Genomic DNA, 21,014 nt, shown 5'->3' on the forward strand with positions numbered 1-21,014 from the left:
ATATTCTATTGTTTAGTCTACCTGGGCTTTTCGTGACTTATTTTCTTTAGTTATTGATTTCATTAGTCTTAAATACCATTGTGTCCTGGTCAAGGATTAAGGTAAACTGCAGGACTGTGTCCCACTGTGATAATGAATTAATATGACCAAAGAACAGCTCATGAAGTATCCATGTCTAACATTGTTATCAATCTTTCCAGCATCAAACGACAGTCTTCTATAAACTATCCTCAATTATTTTTTTCACTGAAAAATAGCAGGGGAATGCTTTTTATGTAGTGCTGACATTAAATTTGCATGATCTGCAGGTTCCATTTTGTAGTTTGTGAGAGTCCTTGCAGTGAGAATTTTAACCATTCTTCTAAACATGCAAGTCCCATTATTTAAAATGTTAATTGGTTCGTATTTCCCGCATAATTGTATTTTCTGTATACATAGCTGCTCATTTTGCTTTTTAAGAAAAAAAAAAGGGGAGAAATGAGGGCTGTCAGCATTTTTTTTTTTAATTCTCCCATGAAAAAGAAACTGAAATGGTACCTTGACTTTAGGAGTTCTTGCAAATTATAAGGGAGGATGTCCCTTAGGTCAAAGCAATAAACTTCTTATGAACAAATACCACCATCCTGACTGGGTTTATAATTTACCATTGGCAAGTGGATCCAGATTTCACTTTAAATCAGGCCCTAGTATCCCTGTCATTGAAGGACACTCTTCCTCAGCTCACCTTTTTGATCATAACAACTGTCAATTAAATTTGGAAAGAGTGAAATAACTGAGCGTGCAAAGGGTTGATATATTTATTAACAATATGAATAACACTGTTTTCAGTGTAATTGAGTGTTTCCACATAAAACTGTTCCTTTCCCAGCTTGGTTGTATTTTTTATTCAAAATATTGTCCCTAGAGAACAGTTCATTTTAAGTTCATTTAATTCTGAGGTTTTCACTGCTTCCATGAATTATATTTTTAAGAGAAGTGCACATATCAATGATCATAATATCAAAAACTTGAAAACCCATTTATTATGGTCCAATTTAGCTTTAAATCATCAACTTCTGGTTGTGTACTTTATATCAGCAGTTCGGGAACTTAGGAATTGCATGTCTCTGCACCATGATACTGTTTGTTAGCAACGTTTCTTTCCTTGCCACCAAAACAAGTGAAGAAAATGTTAACAGATGATTTCAGAGTCCACTTTGCTTCTGTTTTTTAGTCATTTTCTTCCTAGAAAATGTGGTTCAAGCTCTATGTCGATAGGGACTGTTGTTTTTGTATTTAATCTAATCACTGCACAAAGGGTGAGGCCTAGCTCCTCGCTCCTCTTGGCATGTGGAAGAAATATGTGGGCTGCCGGTTTTCCAATCTGACGAGCCCAGATACTTCCTGCCTGTGTTGTGCTGTGGATCTGGACAGTAGCAGTCAGCAGTCCACCCTGAAGTACCGTAAATGGCTGGATGAAAAATGGCAGTTGGAGTCAAGAGAGAAACAATCAGTTTTCAGCTGTTTATCTGAAACCACATTCAGGGCAAGTCATGCCAACAGGTCTGAGATGAAGAGCATGAAGAATATCACATTGTTTCAGCGCTGTTTTACAGCAGTAGATAACATATTGGTCTGATGAACCGGTTTACTTGTTTTACTCCTTAGAACTTTGTTTATGGGTCACCCTGGTATTTGTAGCTCCTAGGTGATTATTTTATTACTGCTGATAATACTAGAAATGGTCATATGAAAAAACTGCACTTTTACCTGTGAAAGAAACACAAGTATAAACAACACAACTAAGGAACAAGACTTTAGCCATATAAGCCATATACTCGGCAACATACTTTCAGAGGGGTGCATAATACTTGTGGTTTGATTTTGCACAGTTCCTATATGTATTGTAAACATCCTGTGGTGAAGGTGTTCGTACGAGGAGCTGAGGTTGTTGGGCTCCCACAATATACATATGCTACTACTACAAGTAAGGCATCTCTTCTGACAAAGAGCCAGTTACTCGTTATCCATTACTACTCATCATGGGAGTAGCTCTCTGCAAAGAACAATTTAGAGTAGCCAATTCCTACCATAAATGATCATTTCAAATATTGGAAAATATTGATTTAAAATTGAAAGATTGCAAACCTTTTTAGATTTTGGAGTACCTACAAAGTTCAACCATGCCCTGAAGGTTTGCAGACCTTGGTTTATACAGACCATATGAAACGTACATATTTTTGGGGAAAGAGGATTCTTTCTTTGAATTTCATTTCTGACATTTATTTCAGAATTTCTTATTTGTTCTTGTTCTTATCCTGAGTTCATAATGGCTATACCAGTTAAAAGGAGCAAAGATGAATGAAGAGTACACCGTCAATGCAGCTCACTTACAATCCAAGTACCCACCCCCTTCTTTCTTCTTAACTATAATAAACCGCTTCAATGGATAGGTAAAATATGCACTTTTGAATAATATAACTCTTGAACATTACTATAAGTTTGTATACAATAATAATAAAAGTGTTTGGGTCAACACCCTGCTTGTACTGTATGTTACAAACAAGTGAGGAAGCAATAACAAGCAAACAAATTATTAGGATATGGTCAAAAGCATAGAATTCAAATCAATGTATGTTACATGTATGTAATAATAGTATAATTAGCTAGTAGTGCCTCATTTAAAATCCTGTGTACAATACTTATCACCATATTATAGAAAACATGTTCCTTCTCTCTGTTCGGAGAACAGCAACCAGATTTTTTCCAGGACTTAAACTTACAGTATTCCAATCACTTACACTAACAAGCTCCAAAATCTGAACCTTTTTAGTCTTGACCAGGGAAAACTATGAGGGGACGTGATACAAGTATTCCAAACCATCAAAGACATTGATAAAGTCCACTCAATAAACTTGAGCCAGAGGACAAAAATGGAAAGCACGTTGAAGTGCACTCAAAATGGAAAACTGGAGACACTTGTTTATACAAAGTATCGTAAATGTGCGGAACTAGCTTTCCAGCCATGTTGTTGTAGCTAATTCCATGGTTTCCTTCAGTAAATGGCTGAATGAAGTCCTTGGATCAATAAGCTACTAAACACCAAATGGACTAGTTAATCATATGACCTCCTTTTGTTTGTAATTGTTCTGATATTCAATTAAACATACCTTTTTCGTTAAGCTATATTTCAAAGTAACAGTTTAGAGCTACAAAGCAGATTCACTAGACATAACAGATCAATAGTAAACCTAGAAAACCTACAGTAAACCTTCTCCTTTCATTTCAGAATGGAATTGCAATCTTGCATACTATAACACATACATTATCAAAACATGGAACTGCTATTAAAGTAGAAAAAAAAGTATTTTTTAGTCATTTAGTCATAGTCATTGTATTGAACTTGAACATACTGTACAGTACTGTACATGTTCAGCTGATATGCAACAATCTTTATACTATAACGCAATTAGGCAGCATCAGTTTAATGTTATTTCAAATTCTGGCAACAATTTCTTGTTAAGTGATGACTATGGGCATATCTGAATATTCCGGTTTCCTTTATAAATAGTAGTTAATATTTCTTTTGGCAACTCCACAGAAGGTTCAGAATATTTGGTGTTTCACTGTAATAAGTAACTAACAGGTACAGCTAGACTGTTTTTATTATTCTGAACTTAACGGTTAACAGGTACAATTGTTTTGGAACCATAATGAAAACCATTGTTTTCCGTTCAACACTGCATAAACTATTCCTCTGTGTAGATTTTTTTAATAAGCAATTGTGGGAACATATGGTTCCCCTGTCCTTCCAGTAATCCACTAAATTCTGTTCCGCACCTTCAAAAGTTCTGTTTTACCTTAGTATTAATTATTTGATTTTCACTGGAGGGCGGTAGGTCTTTGTTTAAGTATGGTATGATTACGAATGCAATACTGAGATGGTATTACTTCTTTACATTTAAAGTTTTATCTTCCCTAAAAAGTGATTTTACAACTTCTGTTCAACAACACAGACAAAGAAAGATGAGGTGAGATGATCTTCTCAGATTAGGGTTTGCTCAGTTATGGCAGCAGAGCTTTTTACTCTGGCGAGCAGTACCGCACTATGAAAGCATTGACTACTAAAGAACAGCTTCTATCCACTGCAGTACACATCCTTAACAGCTAACTGTCTCAGACTCAATACACATCCACACTGTGCACTTTTTGCATGGACTACCATGTTTTTTTTCACTACTACATATTTATTGTTTCCACTACATATTTAATGTTTTGGTTGTTATTCTTTGTGTATTCTTTTGTGTGTAATGTTCAGTCTGCATTGTGTTGTACTGTGTTGTCTGCTGTACTGTCCTGAGAGATTGGCGCAAATAAGAATTCCAGTGTACATGTACAGTACATATGGCAATAAACTCCTCTACTACTCTACCAGTGCGTCGCAGGAAAGCCTGTTCCATCACCTGTTACTCTTTGAGTAAAGAAGTGTTTTCTATCCTCTGCCTTCAATTAATTTTCAATTGTGACCCCTTCCAATTGTGAATCCTTCTAAAACTAAGTGTGAAACAGTTTCCCTGGTTTGACCTTTATATACATCTTTGGATTTTGTATTTCTGGATAAAATCTACTCTCAGTCCTTTTTGTTCTAGACTAAGAAGAGTTATCTATCAACCTGTCTCTATATGACAGCCGCCAAAGGCCATGAATTTTACCGTTCTTTGAAAGCTGCAATATCGTTTCTGTGGCATAGTGACCAAAACCGAACACAATATACAAAATGAGGTCTTGCTAGTGCATTGTAGAGCTACAATATAACTTTCCTGATTTTTAAACATTATATGCCCAGGCATTCTATTTGCTTTGTATATTGCTTTAATGAGGATATAGAAGAATCTTAATAAAAACCCAGATCATGTTTCCTGAAGTTTAGAAGCATTCATGCAGTTTGTCTCATGCATTTTCCATATACCAGTATGAATTACATAGAATCAAACATATTAGGCTTATTGATTTCAAACTTAATTCTTCTAGTGTCTGCCCAATCCATGATTTTGCAACACTCTGTCACTGTTTCTTTGTTTGACATCTCTCCCTACAGTATTTTAGTATCATCAGCAAATTTGATGAGTTTGTAAAACATTCCAGAATATAAGAATTGATATACAGTATACAGTACTGTATATATAAGAGATGTATCCCTGTAGCATACCACTACTCACATCCACACAGTTAGAGGATATACCCTTAAAGAATTCATGCTGTTTCCTGTTCAATAACTAGTTCTCAATTCATATGCATACTGTACATTACCTTAGAGTCTTATGGCTTTTAATTTAAGAATCAGCCTTTTATGAGCCACTTAATCGGATCTGTTCTGAAAATCTAAATATATTGTGTCCTGTGTTTAGCATTATTTTACTGTATATCCTTTTTGCTTGTTAGACAAATTCTAGCAAGTTAGTTAAACACAACCTTCCTATTCTAAATGCATGTTGACTGTCACTTAAAATGTCCTTGTTTTCTAAGTATTCTTCTAATTTAGGTCTAACTAGTACTGTACTTCCATAACTTTACCAGTAACAGAAATGACTGATCTCTAGTTAAGATTGACTCTTTCCTTTTTGTGGATTGGTATTACATTTGAGATTCTTCGATCTGTGGGTACAGCTCCCATTCTAAGAGACAGCTGAAATACCCTAGCTAAGGGCCTGAATGAATAACATTCTTCATTTCCATAAGTATGACTGGAAAAATACTATCAAGCCCATTTCTTCTTAACCTTCCTAACCCCTTTAGAACATCAGTTTTAGTTATGTTAAAATTCCTCAGTACTGCTGGAGCCTGATAGATTCATGCATGTTATTGATGCCTTCTTCTGTGTAAAATATCCGTTTAAAATTCTAACTTAATCCTTATAACCTTGTATTATTAATTTTCTATTATCTCGCCAGCAATTTTACTCACACTTTTACTCTTTTGCTGTTGTAGTACTGAACAAAATGCTTGGCACAATCTTTTCTGTCTCCCTCTTCGTAATTCTAATTGGATTATACTGTATATAATATTCTGTACTACATACAGTATACAGTATACCTGGCAATTTAAATGGATGAATAGAGTCAAAGTGCAACCTCCTCATCAACAGTAAAGGACTTGCTGAAAATAATTACTTTCAGTTTCTGCCCTTAAAGGTTTAAAAGGGTATGGCATTAACTTTATGGTTGAGTTTTTTTATTCACTTAAATCTGCAGTGCATGCGAGTATGGTTTACTGCTCAGATTATTTTATTCCGTTATTACTGGCTTGTCCAGAAATCAAAAGGGGGGATAAGCTTATCCTTCAAGGTGCAACACAAGAAAATGAGTGAAACAGCACAGGCACACCCTGGTAGAATTGTCTAAGTGCGCATAACTTCACTTCAGTTAGGTTATGGTAGATTGCCTCTAGTGATTGTCTTTGATTTGAACCCAGCGATCAGCTTTGATAAAATGTTTCAGAAACCTAGGTAGGTACAGTTAATGAAAACTTAAGGTAGCAGGGCATGAACCAGGGACTTGCACCAAGCAATACAAGACAGTAGCACAATAATTGCAGATGTCCAAAAAAGCACAGCTACAGACGGAGAAAAGATGAAGAAATCGCATTGCAGTTCCTGAGCAGGTTCTACACGCAGCAGCTTTCGCACCCTTTTTTAAATAGAACTGGTCTGCACTTCCCTTTAGGGACATGTGAACGGAAAGGGGCCTCTGTCAAGGTCCTGCAGCCTCAACTCACCAAACCGACTTTCTTTCGCACTCGTTTTCTCTTCTTCAGCAAAAGAATTCCACTGAAACCTAGGAAACTACAGAAGGGTTTTCTTGAGAACTACTTTCAGTGCGTCCTCTGGAAAAAATTACCCATAAATAAACCTGTCGATGTGTAACGAGTGCTGAAGTCTTTTTGAGATAAAAATAAGAAAGGAAAAAAACAAAATGACAAGATATTGACCTTCATCCCCTGAATGTTGAATGCTTACTTAGCTAGCACCCCTTATTGTGCACAGATACGTGGTTCTGAATGGATGCTGCTATATGACAGTTCATTCAGAGGATATATTCCCACCAGTAGAACCCTTTATGAAAGAAGAAAGGGAACTCAATGGAATTTCTTTCCAATTGAAGTGCTGAAAAAAAGGATCTGAAGATTCTTATTGTCTGTTGTGACCTCAAGTATCTGCTGACACTTTCAGAATTTATTAAATGGCCTTAATAAGTCTAAGTGGCTTGATGATCCTTTAGAACAGTACTTTCAATTAATTTCAAGAAAAAATAATGTTCTAAAATAAGTCTAGAAAATAGAAGAACAAAGTTTGTCTTTACACTGCATACTGCTTTGTGTTAAGCTTAACAAGTAGTCGTATTTTCTACACAAGATTACTCTTTCTCATTTCTGTCTGCTTTCTGTTCGTTATCATGTTTTATCATGGTCTTTGGTCATGGAATGTGGTTATTTTTGTTACTAGTAAAGTTCTTCAAAGATATGAAGTCTTTGATTTTACCATTATCTTATCATTTATACTGTATGATTAAAGCCCAAAGAAATGCCACTTCCAGGTATTGCCAGCTTCTTTACACAAAATGAACATATTTGAAAGGACTTGCAACATGCCTGGCTACTTACTATAGTTTAATACTGATCTGATATCACATTGGTATAATACGCAAATATTGGGCTCCTGAAATACAAAACATTTATGTAAAAGGAAAGTAAAAAGTTGTTAATGTGTTCACTGTATTTCAGTTGTTACTCACCCAAATTACTTGGATTTAACAAAACGTTAATATGAAAATTCAAAGGATGATCAAACATTTACCTATCAGCTTGGGTCTTTATTTTTAGAAACTGTTACACTTTTTCCAGTGCCTTGCAAAATCCCTTATATTAATCAGCTGGAATTCATAGCAGCTGCCCACAGGTTCAGTTGAAGCCTGACCCTGAGGTTAATAACACCATTACAAACCACACTCAATCAGGAAGTGTGTGTATTATCAATGCTAGACCTGTTCTTGTTCCCTAGGGTTCACATTAGACAGTCAACTACTGTGTGGATTTATTTTGACAAGAGGCATCCTGTTTCCTATTAGAGAAATAACAAAAAGACTGCAATTCAAGGGGTATGCTGAAGGCTATTTCACCATGTCTTTGCTTTCAGTTATTGTGGAAATCTATAAAAATGAACTACCTGTCTAAAAGAGGCATCATCCTCCTGGCTCAAGGACTCAAAGTCTTAGTGTCTTAAAGTTCGTGATTTAAAGTTGATGGTGATTTCTGTTTAAAGTTCAAGATCAAAATCATGGACTGATTAAAATTTTGCATAATTACACAGCAAGTGGAAGTAGGCTTAAGTAATAAAAATGTATAAAAATTCTACTCAAATGGAAAATCAGAGGAGATCTGTAAATACCAGGAATGCAGATCAAAATTTCAGACTCCAGACACTTCAATCACCTGTCCATAAAGAATTTTAAGAAAGAGCAAAAGGAATTATTTATATCATCAAAGTTTTTCTTATTTCCTATACATTCTGATAAAAAAAAAACTTCATTTAAGTCATTTTTATTCTGTCAGCTCCTTTATTTATGTATGAAAGAAGATATTCTGATGTAATGGACTGACTAACGTAAACTTATCGGTTGCAAATCAATGTCTTGGTATATTTACATTTCTTCATCACTGTTTTTAACATGATGTACAATTTAAAACATCAGTTGCTAGTTTTTAAAATGGTGTTGCTAAACCCCTGACATTTCGTAGCTCTTTCAGATGAAAAGTGACGGTTATTCTGTGCCTATAAAAAATAAATTGTAGCTGGGCCTCACTGACTTTGCAACTATGGTCACAGGCTCTCAGCCAGGACTTTGGCTTGGACTTTTTTTTCTTTTGAGTCATCAACAGTTTCTATTTCATGAATGGGCAGACATAAAAGAAATGTGAGTTGTGAAATTTTACTGGCTCAGATCTGTGCACTGGGAGGCTCAATTGCTGAGATAACTTCCTATTTGATGCTCGTATCTAGAAGACAGTGTGGTCTGTTGGTTTTAGTCAGGGCGGTCAAAAAGGGAAGTTACAAAACTCAGAAAAAAAGCCAAAAAGGGAACTGTATCATTAACAAAAAAAAAGCACAAAAAATGGAGATCAAAATTATTGGTTTAATTCATTCAGAAATGTAATTTTTAAAAAAAGTAATGATCCAGACTCTGCTTTTAAAGTGTGCAATTTGAAGGAAGTTATTTGAACATATATTTCAAATGTAACTAATTGTTGTTGTTGTTGTTGTTGTTGTTGTTGTTGCTACAGTATATCGCAGACTTGGTTATAATGTAGGAATATCTGAATGTAAGTTTCAGTCCAAACTGCTGAGGAAGGACCATCAGTAATCCTGCTCTTAATACAATAAGAAATGAGAGTTGACTGATTGACTGATTGTCTGCTATGAGTCCAATGAGCCAAATGCCTCTATCTCTTTGCACATGAATCACTTAGTAATCCAGAAAGATACTTGAAGCTATTTGGCTAGTTGAGAGCAGGATAGCTACTGGCCTCATTCTAATCTAACAAAAAATTCAGGAAAAAAGACTTGAATTCATCAATAAATGCATGAGCCTGGTCTACAAGATCATTGATTTTGTATTGGGTGCTGGGGATACACAACCTTCCATGTTTTTTCTCATCATCAGCGGATTAAAACCTCTAGTGAAACACAAGACCTCCAAGTGCATGGAATCTTCATTCAGACCAATTTAATTTTCTTCCAGTTTTAAGGCCGTTTAGAACGTATTCCTTGTTTAGAGTCAAGGAACAGCAAATTGTCATGAATTGAGGGGCCAACCTCAATTTGTGCTTGATTAAAGATGGCCAAAACTGTGGGATGGTGGGATGGCGGGATGGCTGCTGCATGATTTGTGTGTGTTTTTTAATTCATAAGCCTAATCTGGAAATATGTAATTCTGATCAGCAAAGCACATAAACATATAATCAGAGCAGGAGGCATGAAGATTAAACTACTTGGACATACTATATGTTTATTAATACGAATGAAAGGCACTTCTTTATGCACAGGGTTTTAGTGGAAAATGCTGTTCAGATCTGTACCTTGTCGAAGCTGACACTTTGTTTTCTGTCAAGAAATGGCTCAAACTGGACAAACTTTGTAAATTGAATGGTCTCCTCTGATTTGTAACCTTTCTTATGTTCTTCTACATTAAATAATGAACAGGTTGCAACAAAAAAAAAAGTATTTCAGCTTTCAAAGATAGGATACTGGTACTTCCACCTGACTCAACTATTAAAGGTGTTCACTAAGACCTCAGGCTGAGCTTTATGGCTTAGAAGCTGTAGGCTGAAATCTTGGTTGTGTTACTATAAGACTGTGACTGGGCATTCCCCGGCGGAAGTCATAAAATTGTCACTAGGAACAGGGTCAGAATTAGATGATCTAACCTCCTTGCAAAACGTGCTTGTGACCTACTGTATAACCTTACTCTCCTCTAAAGTGTTGTGAAGCCTGCAGCGTGTCAGGGTTCAGTGGGTGGCTGGGTGTGAGGAGCTTGTGTGCCTGCCTTCATTCTCCCTGTACAGTACAGCAGTCTTTGCTATCAGTCGGGATGTAAGGAGACAATCGGCAAAACCAGCTTTGGTGGATATCCCTGTCTGAAATGAGTGTTTTCCAAGTTCTCTTTTCCAGTTGCACCTCTTTGAATAGCGGTTTCTGAGCAATACACTCCCTCAAACTATTAGACATTTAACAGTAGTTTTTGATTGGAAATTCTGAGCTGCTCTTGAATCACAGAATCACATAACACACACTGGAGTTTTAATGCGACCTCTTGCTCCACCCACCCCATGGAGATGAAAACAAAACACAACAAGTTTAATTTTAACACAGATGAAAACATCCATGAAGTATATCTAACATTTGATGCAAAGGGGAAGGTCATTATTCACTATTACACAGAGCAGAAATGTTAAAGATTTCTAGTTGTAAATTCCCTTACGGTTTCTTGTCCTCAACTTCTTACAAGTGAAGAGGAAATAATCAATGTCTCACAACTGTAATGTGCTTCCCCAATTAGGTGTGAGTGTGTGCGTTTTTTTTATATTGTGTTTTTTTTTGTGTTTTTTGTGTCCAGAGTGTATCCTGCCTTGAGCCTGTTGTTGCAGTGATAGGCTTCGACTCCTCTGCAACTCTAAGTTGGATGAAGCAGTTAGAAAATGGCTGGATGTTGGGGAGAAAAAAAATAAATAAAAAATGAAGCCAAGATTTAGAGTTTTTCTTAGATCTGTATTGGAAAAAAAACAGGCTAGCCTTCACCATGCAAGCATGGCCATACAAACCCAGCTACACATCCTGGACTGAGACATGTTTCCTGGCAAATTGACTTTAAATGTTCTATGTTCAGATCTATACATAATATTAGGCTGTTATACATTATGAAAACGTAGTGGGTTTTAAACAGGTGCTTCCTCACTAGTTGGTGATGTTTTCTTGTTGAACAAATATCCTTTCAAATGAATGACTGGTATCTTCCAGGCATACGTCACAGGTAAAGTAAACATTCTTCTTTTAACACACAAAAGAAGGCTGTTGCATCGCACACATTATATTAAATGGCATTGGAACATAAGAAAGAAATATCTGATCATACAGTAAACTCCTGCAGATATACCAAATGCTAATACAAAGGTTCCAGTTGAATTATCCTCTTGATAAGAAATATCTTGTTAACACATCAATTTCCCTACGGGATTAATAAAGTATTATCTATCTATAAAAAAATAAAAATAGAAAATAATCATATTTGAGTACAACATTTCTCAAATGCCTGACAGTTCTGCATACATGTAGCACTTTAAGACTGCAACATTGTGTGTGGTGTCCACCATACTAAATTTAGTGTGCCTATACCCTGAAGTCATGCATAAATTCAGCATTCACATTCTGAAATACTACATGGCTACAAGCCCAGCAGGGCACAAGTAACTAAACCGTGCCAAGATTTCTGTGTACCAAAAGCAGTATATTTCATTTGAATCCTTTTAAAATACCAGTAAACCTTACAGCAGTGAAGATACTGTATATTTTGCAATTGCATAAAAGCAGTGAACGAGCACTTAAGGTTTTATGATTAATGTTGGTCTTCACTCATGCGGTGGTGTGGAGTAACCTATTTCTCTCAAGACTACAACAGCAGAATTTGCAGCAGAGGTGAGACCCCATTACCTGAGGTTTACCCAGTCCTCTATGCTGTCCTTAATGCTAAACATACACACCCTTAGCAATAGCATTAATGATGTAAAACAAGCAGACTGCAAGGCAGTTGTTCTATAATCTTATTATGATAATTAGTCACTAGCTGTTATAATCTTTTAGTCCCAAGCACGATTTAATTTCAAATTAATTTTAATCCCAGTGCCCTGTTTGCTTAATAGATGATGATTTAAACACAATATGCCAGCTCTCCCCTAATTACTACAGAAACTGATTCCTGCAAACTCTTCTTGGAGTACGGCAGCTTCTCTGCTCCAAGGCCCTGCTGGCAAAAGTGCTAACTATGCGCTTTCCTGTCCTGCAGGGGGGGCACTCACATTAGGTTTGGGCACTGTCCCTCTGCAAGGGCTTGTCAGAGATGCTGACTGCAACACATTCTGTCCCAGACCCCATTGCGTTTTGCAAATTCCTGAATCAGCTTTTATCACAGTGAACAACTGTGTCTTGGGAAAAAAGGAAGAAAAAAGAAATGACATTGCCTCGAAGCTAAAAATGATAGCTTTATGTTATACAGTGTGATGATCCCAATCCAAGCAATGAAAATAATAATGCATACAAGGATGGGCTTTAAAATATTAATATGACGCTTATATTTTATGCCAGGAAGTAAATGGACCATTATTACATGCCTGAATCTGAAATGTGATCCACAGCTCTTTCCACCAAACATTAGCTAAGTGATTTCTATTACAATGTGGATTTCCGTCTCCATTAAATGTTTCCCACTCACTTCTGTTCCCTCTGTCCTTCCTGGTAACATAATAAGCTTTGTTTCCAAAAGGGAAAAAGTCTTTTTTTTAAATACAAAAAAGCAAAAATATATTGTACTACACTAACAAATTGACACAAACATTATTTTGGTAGGACACCGGATAAAATGATAACAATGGAAACAATATGGAAGATTAAACAACCTTAATTGTTGGACAACAGGGAAAAGAGAGAGAACCTTTCAGCTCAGATGCAGAATTTAACTAATTAAACATTTTCAGAAGGACTGAAAGCCAATTCGTTTTTGCAAGCCATCCACATTTGTTTCCATTTTCAAGACTTCAACAGGAACATGATACAGAAGTATAAGACCTAGGAGGATCACAAAAGGAAACCTGATTGTGCTGTGGAAGAACATTGCAGATTTTCTTTTTCTGTCGCAAAGTCTAATGGTAATTCCCACTGGGACACTTGTAGCTGAGTGCCTTCTCACTATGGTGAGGGATATTGATTTGAAGGGAATGTCACAGATAATTACTTCTCATTCCCTGCCAGTCTTATTCACCACTTATACATTGCAAAACATATTGCAAGACAAAAGCTTCAGCACACAACTCCATATAATCTGTTTTTTATCCCTACTGCATGAATTATGTACATAAAAATCACGGTGCACATTTTCTTCACAAAAGTAATCAACACAAAATGCACATGTGGGAAGTTTTAGGGATGTTTGATAATCTTTCTGACCACTGGATTTTGCCTTATCCTGTATTTTTCGGTCACTCCTACAATGAGCTGGATTATTTATTTGAACACATAGAAGACTGATGGCTACAGTCAAAACACTGAAGTTGGGTATTTAAAATTACAGCAACAGAAGCTGCATGTTAACTGTCTGTCTCTGAATGTGTAGGATTGGCTAAGCTTCAATAATAGCTGACACAAGCAGACCTTGAAACCACCAGATTAAAAAAGAAATGCTTGGCAAGGAATATGCCAATTTAGAGAAAAATTGAATTTTTGAGGTCTCGCACTTACAAGAATATTCAGATATTCTGCAGTAAAAATGAAACGTTAAATTACATTTTTTTGCCATTGAGCTTATTTCTTCTTTTTTGACAATGTTTTACTGTATATTATGTGACAAAATCTTGAGAAATGTCTGCATAATTACAAGTGATCTTAAAACTCTATATTTAGCTAAATGAACGCATATTTAAGAAATAAATATCAGCGTCAATTTTCAACATGAAGAAAAAGACTGACACTGCAAAGTTTCCAAAAGCACGTCCATGGGGAAGATTTGAAGATTTTACTGTATGGCTTCATAATGTACCATGTGAAAAGAGTTTGATTTAGTATAAAGAAAAAATGGTTGATCGCAATCAACTCGGTAAAATTCACATTTTGAAACTGGAGGGTTTGTGCTGAACCAACTCTTTGCCTTTTTGGGAAGTTGTTCACTCCATGTGCTATAAAGAGTGCCACTCAAGTCTTCTTCTGCAGCTCTGTGACCTTCCTCTTGAATTCATGTGCTATTTTATTTTCTAGGGACAATCCTCAGTACATTTAGGGGTTTCTTATTTTGTTACCAGAAGTTCGAATGTGTCAGTCAGAACACTTAAGTGTTAAGAAACAGACAAGAATACAAGCTTCTGCATACTGCTGGCATAGAAGTGTAAGACTGCTGTGTTGGAACTGTTCTGTTGTTACTTTGTTTTTATGCTGTATGATGTGCAATATGCTGGCTCCAATTACTTTTCTATATGAAGTGCAATATTCCTTCATCTTTGAACAGTACAGTACCAGCAGGTTTACCTGTTTATGTCTAATAATAAACCAGCCCAGTGAGACTGTAAGGTGAGTTTTAGGAAGCTACTTTTACAGATGGCATAAATATTTGTTTATTCTAACATTAGGAGTTTTATAACCAACCCTAACAAAAAGGATATTAACTTATTAATGTAACCAAGTCAATTGGAATAAAAAATGTTTATCCCATTTTTTCTCTATACTACATCAAATACTTTTCATGTGGTGCATTATGAAGCCATATATTGGGTGGTACAGTGACACTGTGGCTAAGGATCTGCGCCTGCGGCTGGAAGGTTGCTGGTTCATATCCTGCGGCTGGCAGAGGAATCCTACTCCGTTGGGCCCCTGAGCAAGGCCCTTAACCCCAACTGCTCCAGGGGCTCTGTACAATGGCTGACCCTGTGCTCTGACCCCAAATTTCTCTCCCTGTCTGTGTGTCTCATGGAGAGCAAGTTGAGGTACGTGAAAAGACAAATTAATACAAGAAACTGTATATACTGTAGCCAAAAAAGTGATATTATATTATCTTATCTCTTATTTGTGAAGGCATTCTGATTAACAGCAGATCATCTCAGAAAACTGGTGAAAACAACTCCCATTTGAGATCAGCCAACAATGGGATATAAAAAGATGAGAAGATACTTGTATTAACATTTCTTTCTTGTATGAGAGGGAAAATTATATTTAGTGCCTTGGGATATGAAACAAGCTCACGTGCCATATTAAGAAACATATGCCTTTTATCATACCTCTAAACTGAGGTGGATGGGTTTTACTTCAACAAAAGGTTATAGTTAATTATTTAACACTTAATCAACTTGTAAATAGTAGTTTCCGACCAGGCTGTTTCACTCATGTGGGCAGGACAAAAGTCAACAAATGGTTTAATTACTTTTAATATCATTTCCTCAGGTATCACCTTACACTACACACATACCTCACACACACACACTGGCTGAAAAGCCACAGCAGAACCTGTGGAACCAAAGGAATGTGAACATCAAAGGAAGGTCAGAGGTCAGAGGAAATTTCGGTGGCAGATAATCATGAGCCACTTCTAAAACTTGTCAGGAGGCTCAGGGCTATCAAATGAAGTTGACTTTCTCCACTGTCCCTATATTCATTTCAGATCTTTTGTCTTTCTTTATTTTTAGTGAAACAAGGTTACAACCAACATCAAATAGTTGCAGAAGTAGACAGTGTGTTTTAAAAACACCATCAACATGTTTCAGAGAAGTAGAGTTCTGTTTGAAATGCGTAACCTGGTTCTCTCAAAAGTGGGGCATGGATGCAATATCAGACAGAACTGGAATGGTGAGGTTTATTTATTCTATATCTTTTCTAATTTAACAACACCTGGGAAATGGTCAAAGTGTTGTTTCAGACACTAAGTTTCAGAAACAGCAGGAAAAACATTTATAATCACATTTATAATTGTAAAATGTCTTGGGGTGCTTTTTAAAATATTTAAACAAAACACAATATTGTCATGTTGGAGGCCAGAGCTGAAACGTAGAGGTTGCTAAAGAGAGTTTGTTTCAAAGTACTGTAGGTACATAAAAGTTATTTTTACTATACAGAACATGTTCCTAGAGATACTTGGATGGAGAACATCATTCACATTTTTGAGGGGAGGGTAGTCAAGATACTGTTAAAGAATTGAAAACAATTTGGACTAATGCACAGTGATTTACACTCATTTTGTTTTGCCCAAACCAGAGTCATGTGGACAAGATCTGCAGACTATACACTAAGATGCAAAAGCAAAAAATGAAATCATTATGAAATGAATCTGGAAATGAAGGGAATTAAAAAAATCAAAATATTTTAATAATAAATATATCCATCCAACAGCCCATTTCCTAACCACTCCAAAATAGGGTCGTGCGTGGGGGAGCCAGCGCAAGCAAGCAACAGGCACAAGGCAGGATACACCCTGGATGGGACACCAGTCCATCAGAGGGCACACACGGACACAAACACACACACTCACAACAAGCTCAGTTAACCTGCCAGTATACCCCTGGAATGTAGGAGGATACCGGAGACCTGGCAGAAACACACACACGAACCCAGTGATTGTCAAATATATGAGTTTCCTAATCCAAAGCAATGTGTTTTGACCAAATTTTAAACTAGCCAAGTGTCTAATCCCTCACTTTCCGAGTTGAGATTAAGAGGATTCATGTACTGTAAAAACACATAGTTGTCTCTGTACTGTCTTTCATATCTACTCCAGATTACAAGCATATTCATCATCAGTGACCACTGACATTTTGTTAAGAGTTTGGTTGTCGACAACATGCTTGCTAAATCTCTGGATTACTGGTGGCTTGTATATCTCTGAAAATGTCAACAGATGTTATCACCTTCAGCACACCAGCAGCCTCAGACACAGCTGTTGAATCAGCAAACAAACACAACAAATAAAAGCACTTACAATAACGATTTCCAGATGCTGTTTTCTGAAAATACTTCAGAGATTTATGCAATGGCAGATTCCACCATGTACATAATGTACAAGCACCACAGCATTTATCTCTCTCGTGATACACTGTTTAACACCACTGGGAATGTAGATCTGTGCTATCTTTGTAACACCTGCTGAAAACAAGACAATAGCTGTGAGCAGAGGGACGTGAGGGATGGATCTGAGCTTACAGCACCCGTGTGAAATGTCTGCAGCTCTGGTTTTTCTTCTCTTCCTGGGTGGCTGGGTGGCTCATACTGTAGTTCATTCCCAGGACAGCATGTCGGCAGGTGGAGAACTGGAACTTCTCATTCCTACTGTACTGTGACGGTGCACGTGAAGACATACTGTAATAAGTCTGGACAAAAATTAGTATCTTACCTAAAAGCAAAATTCAAACAGGCATGTTTTAGTTATTAGAATACATGTGTTTCATTTTAATAAATAAAATGGCAATATGAATACTTGTTTAGTTGGACTGATGTTGCCTGACTGGCACTGCTGGGGCTGGTGAGAGGGCATACTAGAAAATTGTATCACCATTAAGGTGCTAAGGATTTATAAGAAATATGAACATATCAAGTTTTATAGAATAACAGCAGTTTGAAAGACCTTTTGTATTTATGTGCATATGTGCATATGTTTTTAAATACCATTCTGAAAGGAAATACAGTATAAACCCTCAATGAATAACACATCTAAGGTCATTGATATGTTATATATATTTTCTGATAAGACATTTAATGTATGTATTATACAGAACAGTACATTGATCTTTTCAAGAAATCCAATGATTTACCTGAACATTTATTATTAAAAATTAAAGTGCAAATGGTTTGCTTTGGTGCTCCCTTAAAAGATGAGAAACAATTAATCTCCAAATTTTCCCTTCTGTACACACGACTTGTTTTAATTAATGAGAGTATTGCAGTTAATATAAGCAATACATAGTCCCAGTCACAGCTCATTGATATTTATCCTACTGACAGGAACAATAATAATGCATATAACAACAGGTTTAACATTGTACATTTAAGATTGAGGATGTTCATTAGGCTATTAAAATGAAAAGGAAACAAAAATGTAAAAGGAGAATATTGTGAGATTAGCACATCAATTATTGCTTATAAACTGAGATTGTTTATGTGTACCCATTCTTTGATGTTGCTTGAGGAGTAAAAAAGCAGCTGGAAGAAGTGTGATAATATAAGGCCAATGGCCCAGAACTACTGCTTAGGTTCTAAATTGGTGCATTTGTGGCTAATGAGCCCTTAAACTTTTCATTTTTTTAATGCTTTCTCTGAGCTCAGACCAGCTGACTTTTATTCCACAAATGATGAATTGTGCAGCTGGAGCCGACACACAGAAACCTAAGACTGCTGCTTGTACCTGGCTCCATTCTCAGAGTCCCAGGGTATGGAGTTTGTGGTTATAGGCCGTGACTCCACTTCTCAGCTCCCTGACATGTATGTAAATAAACCTGGCCAGCTTGGCGTCACGGTTGGACAATAAGGGATTTCTGAGCCTTGTTGGACGACAAAAGCTGTATTGATCTGAATTAAATTGAATAATCAAGCCGAGAAAGACTTAATGAAGAGACAATCAGTACACAGAAGATGTTTTAATGTGGTTTTTTTCCCCATTTGTTTTAAAGCCCAAGTTCTATGTATATTTAGTCTATACATTCAATTTCTTCCCTTCTGACATTTTTTTCTTCCGCCAAAGTGTGGAAACAGCAGGAGCTTGGGCCAAAGAATATGCACCTCAATGGACTTTTTAGTAAAACAGTGACCTTTTGTATTGCAACTGAATGACAAATAATCCCCAAAGTTCATCAAGATGAACACCGGGAGTTTTCATATGGCTTCAGAATACTTCAGATTGTTAAGAAAAAAACATAGAAATACAGAATTTGTTGGCAGCTGTGTGTACATTAATGCTTTTCTGTTTGCTGACAGCATAGCATTAATCACCCTAAAACCTTTATCAACATTTCTTTCCTGACTCAACCAGCATTTCTACTCCCAAGCCCTCTCTTAGCTGGTTAATTTCCAGTTGTCTTCTCAGTAAAGGCTTATGTGAGCCTTGATATTTTGAGATAAATGTAGTCATAAATGCAGTCCTGTGACAAAGGTTCTTCACCTTGAAGGAATTCAAGTAATTGATCCCCCTCTCCCCCAGTACTGGGCTAATCCATACCTGGTATTGACAACTGTCATGAGCATCTTGTGCTGACTAAGCCTTTGAGAAGTACAGTATCTGCATATGTAAGCAAAGGCTGCTAGGATATGCTAGGTGTCCACACTACAGGGCCACTGGAAACTGAACAAGCATTGTTTTCAGGCTGTGGCAGTACGTTTAATGCCCATGCATGTGCTTTGACTTGGCAGTGGCCTATGATTGGCAATTGTAAACAACCTTCTGCTTGTGTATTATTCACCTTGGATGCATTGAGGTCATATCACTTACTGCACCTGCCACAGATGAAGATACAGACACCTAGTTTCACTTCACAGGACACCTGTCTGTGTATAGTTAGATCACAGCATGGCATGATAAGATAAGATAAGATAAGATCCCTTTATTAGCCATATACAATTTCTTGCATTAGGAATTTGTCTTGTTGCATACCCCAGCTTGCTCTCCGTGAGACACACAGGCACACAGACGGAGAGAGAGAAGCTTGGGGTCAGAGAACAGGGTCAGCCATTTATACGGCGCCCCTGCAGCAGTTGGGGTTAAGGGCCTTGCTGAGGGGCCCAATGGAGTAGGATTCCTCTGCCGGCCTCTGGATATGAACCAGCAACCTTCCAGCCATAGGCACAGATCTACTGTATAGCCACAGTGCCACCGCTTCACGTCCAGGCATATATTCAGGGATCATGTGTCTGTATTTGTGCATATGAATAGATGTCCTAAGAGATAATTATTCAGCAGAAAAGATAAATCCTGGGTTTTCAAAACACAAACTTTGAGGTAAGACTTGAGAAAGTAAATCCCTTTACCTAAACAACTCTGCAGCCTTCTAGCAACAAAACCAGAGTCAGGTTACAGAGTCAAGGCTCAATAAAGGTTTTAGCCAATTACAAGCAGATAGATGCAGGAGATTAAAGTAGAAGAAGGAGTAAGGGTAAATTGTGTTAGAATATTAATAAATCTCCTTGTACATCTGTCTTAAGAGGCAAAGAGGCTGTCAACAGCACTATTACTTTAGTAAGATAAATGTTAATGTGTGATTAGGGTCGTATGTTCTCCTTCATTTTCATGTGTAATTTCATAGCCATTGATTTTAGGCTGTGAAATTCTCCCACATGCACATGGGAATCAGAGCGTGCTTTAGATGACCAGTCAGCCATGTCATCATCAATGAAAGGGCTGGCTTAGTGCTGTGCTTCTCACCCTTTCTGTGTCTTGCGCTCACCGTGCCATCAGGCACATTAGTGAAGGTCAACCCACACAGAGGGTGCACTGCTAAGATGTGAACATTGAAGTCAGCTCTGAAGATAATTAAGTAGCCTAATTTTTCACATTGCTTTCTTTTTTCATTTTTAAAGGCTGAAAATCTCTAATAATTAATTGATAGGGATCATCCCATTCAACATACCCTGCACCAAGGAAATGCTGTTAATTTTGTCTTTAAGTTCTTTTTTTTTGCTTTAGATATTAAAAATTAATTTACCTTTATGTGTAGAAAAATACATTTGGCAATTAAATAATTTCCTTACAGAG

The 21,014-nt window shown here is 36.8% G+C and overlaps 1 long non-coding RNA gene across 2 annotated transcripts in view; it reads right to left on the reverse strand.

Moving 5' to 3' along the window:
- The window catches only part of LOC148657358 (uncharacterized), a 127,678-nt gene that overhangs the window by 23,750 nt on the left and 82,914 nt on the right, over positions 1 to 21,014 (reverse strand). The gene's annotated exons all lie outside the window — the stretch shown is intronic.

The sequence above is a fragment of the Lepisosteus platostomus genome, chromosome 8, assembly GCF_059453375.1.
Source record: "Lepisosteus platostomus isolate fLepPlt1 chromosome 8, fLepPlt1.hap1, whole genome shotgun sequence".
Lineage (NCBI taxonomy): Eukaryota > Metazoa > Chordata > Actinopteri > Semionotiformes > Lepisosteidae > Lepisosteus > Lepisosteus platostomus.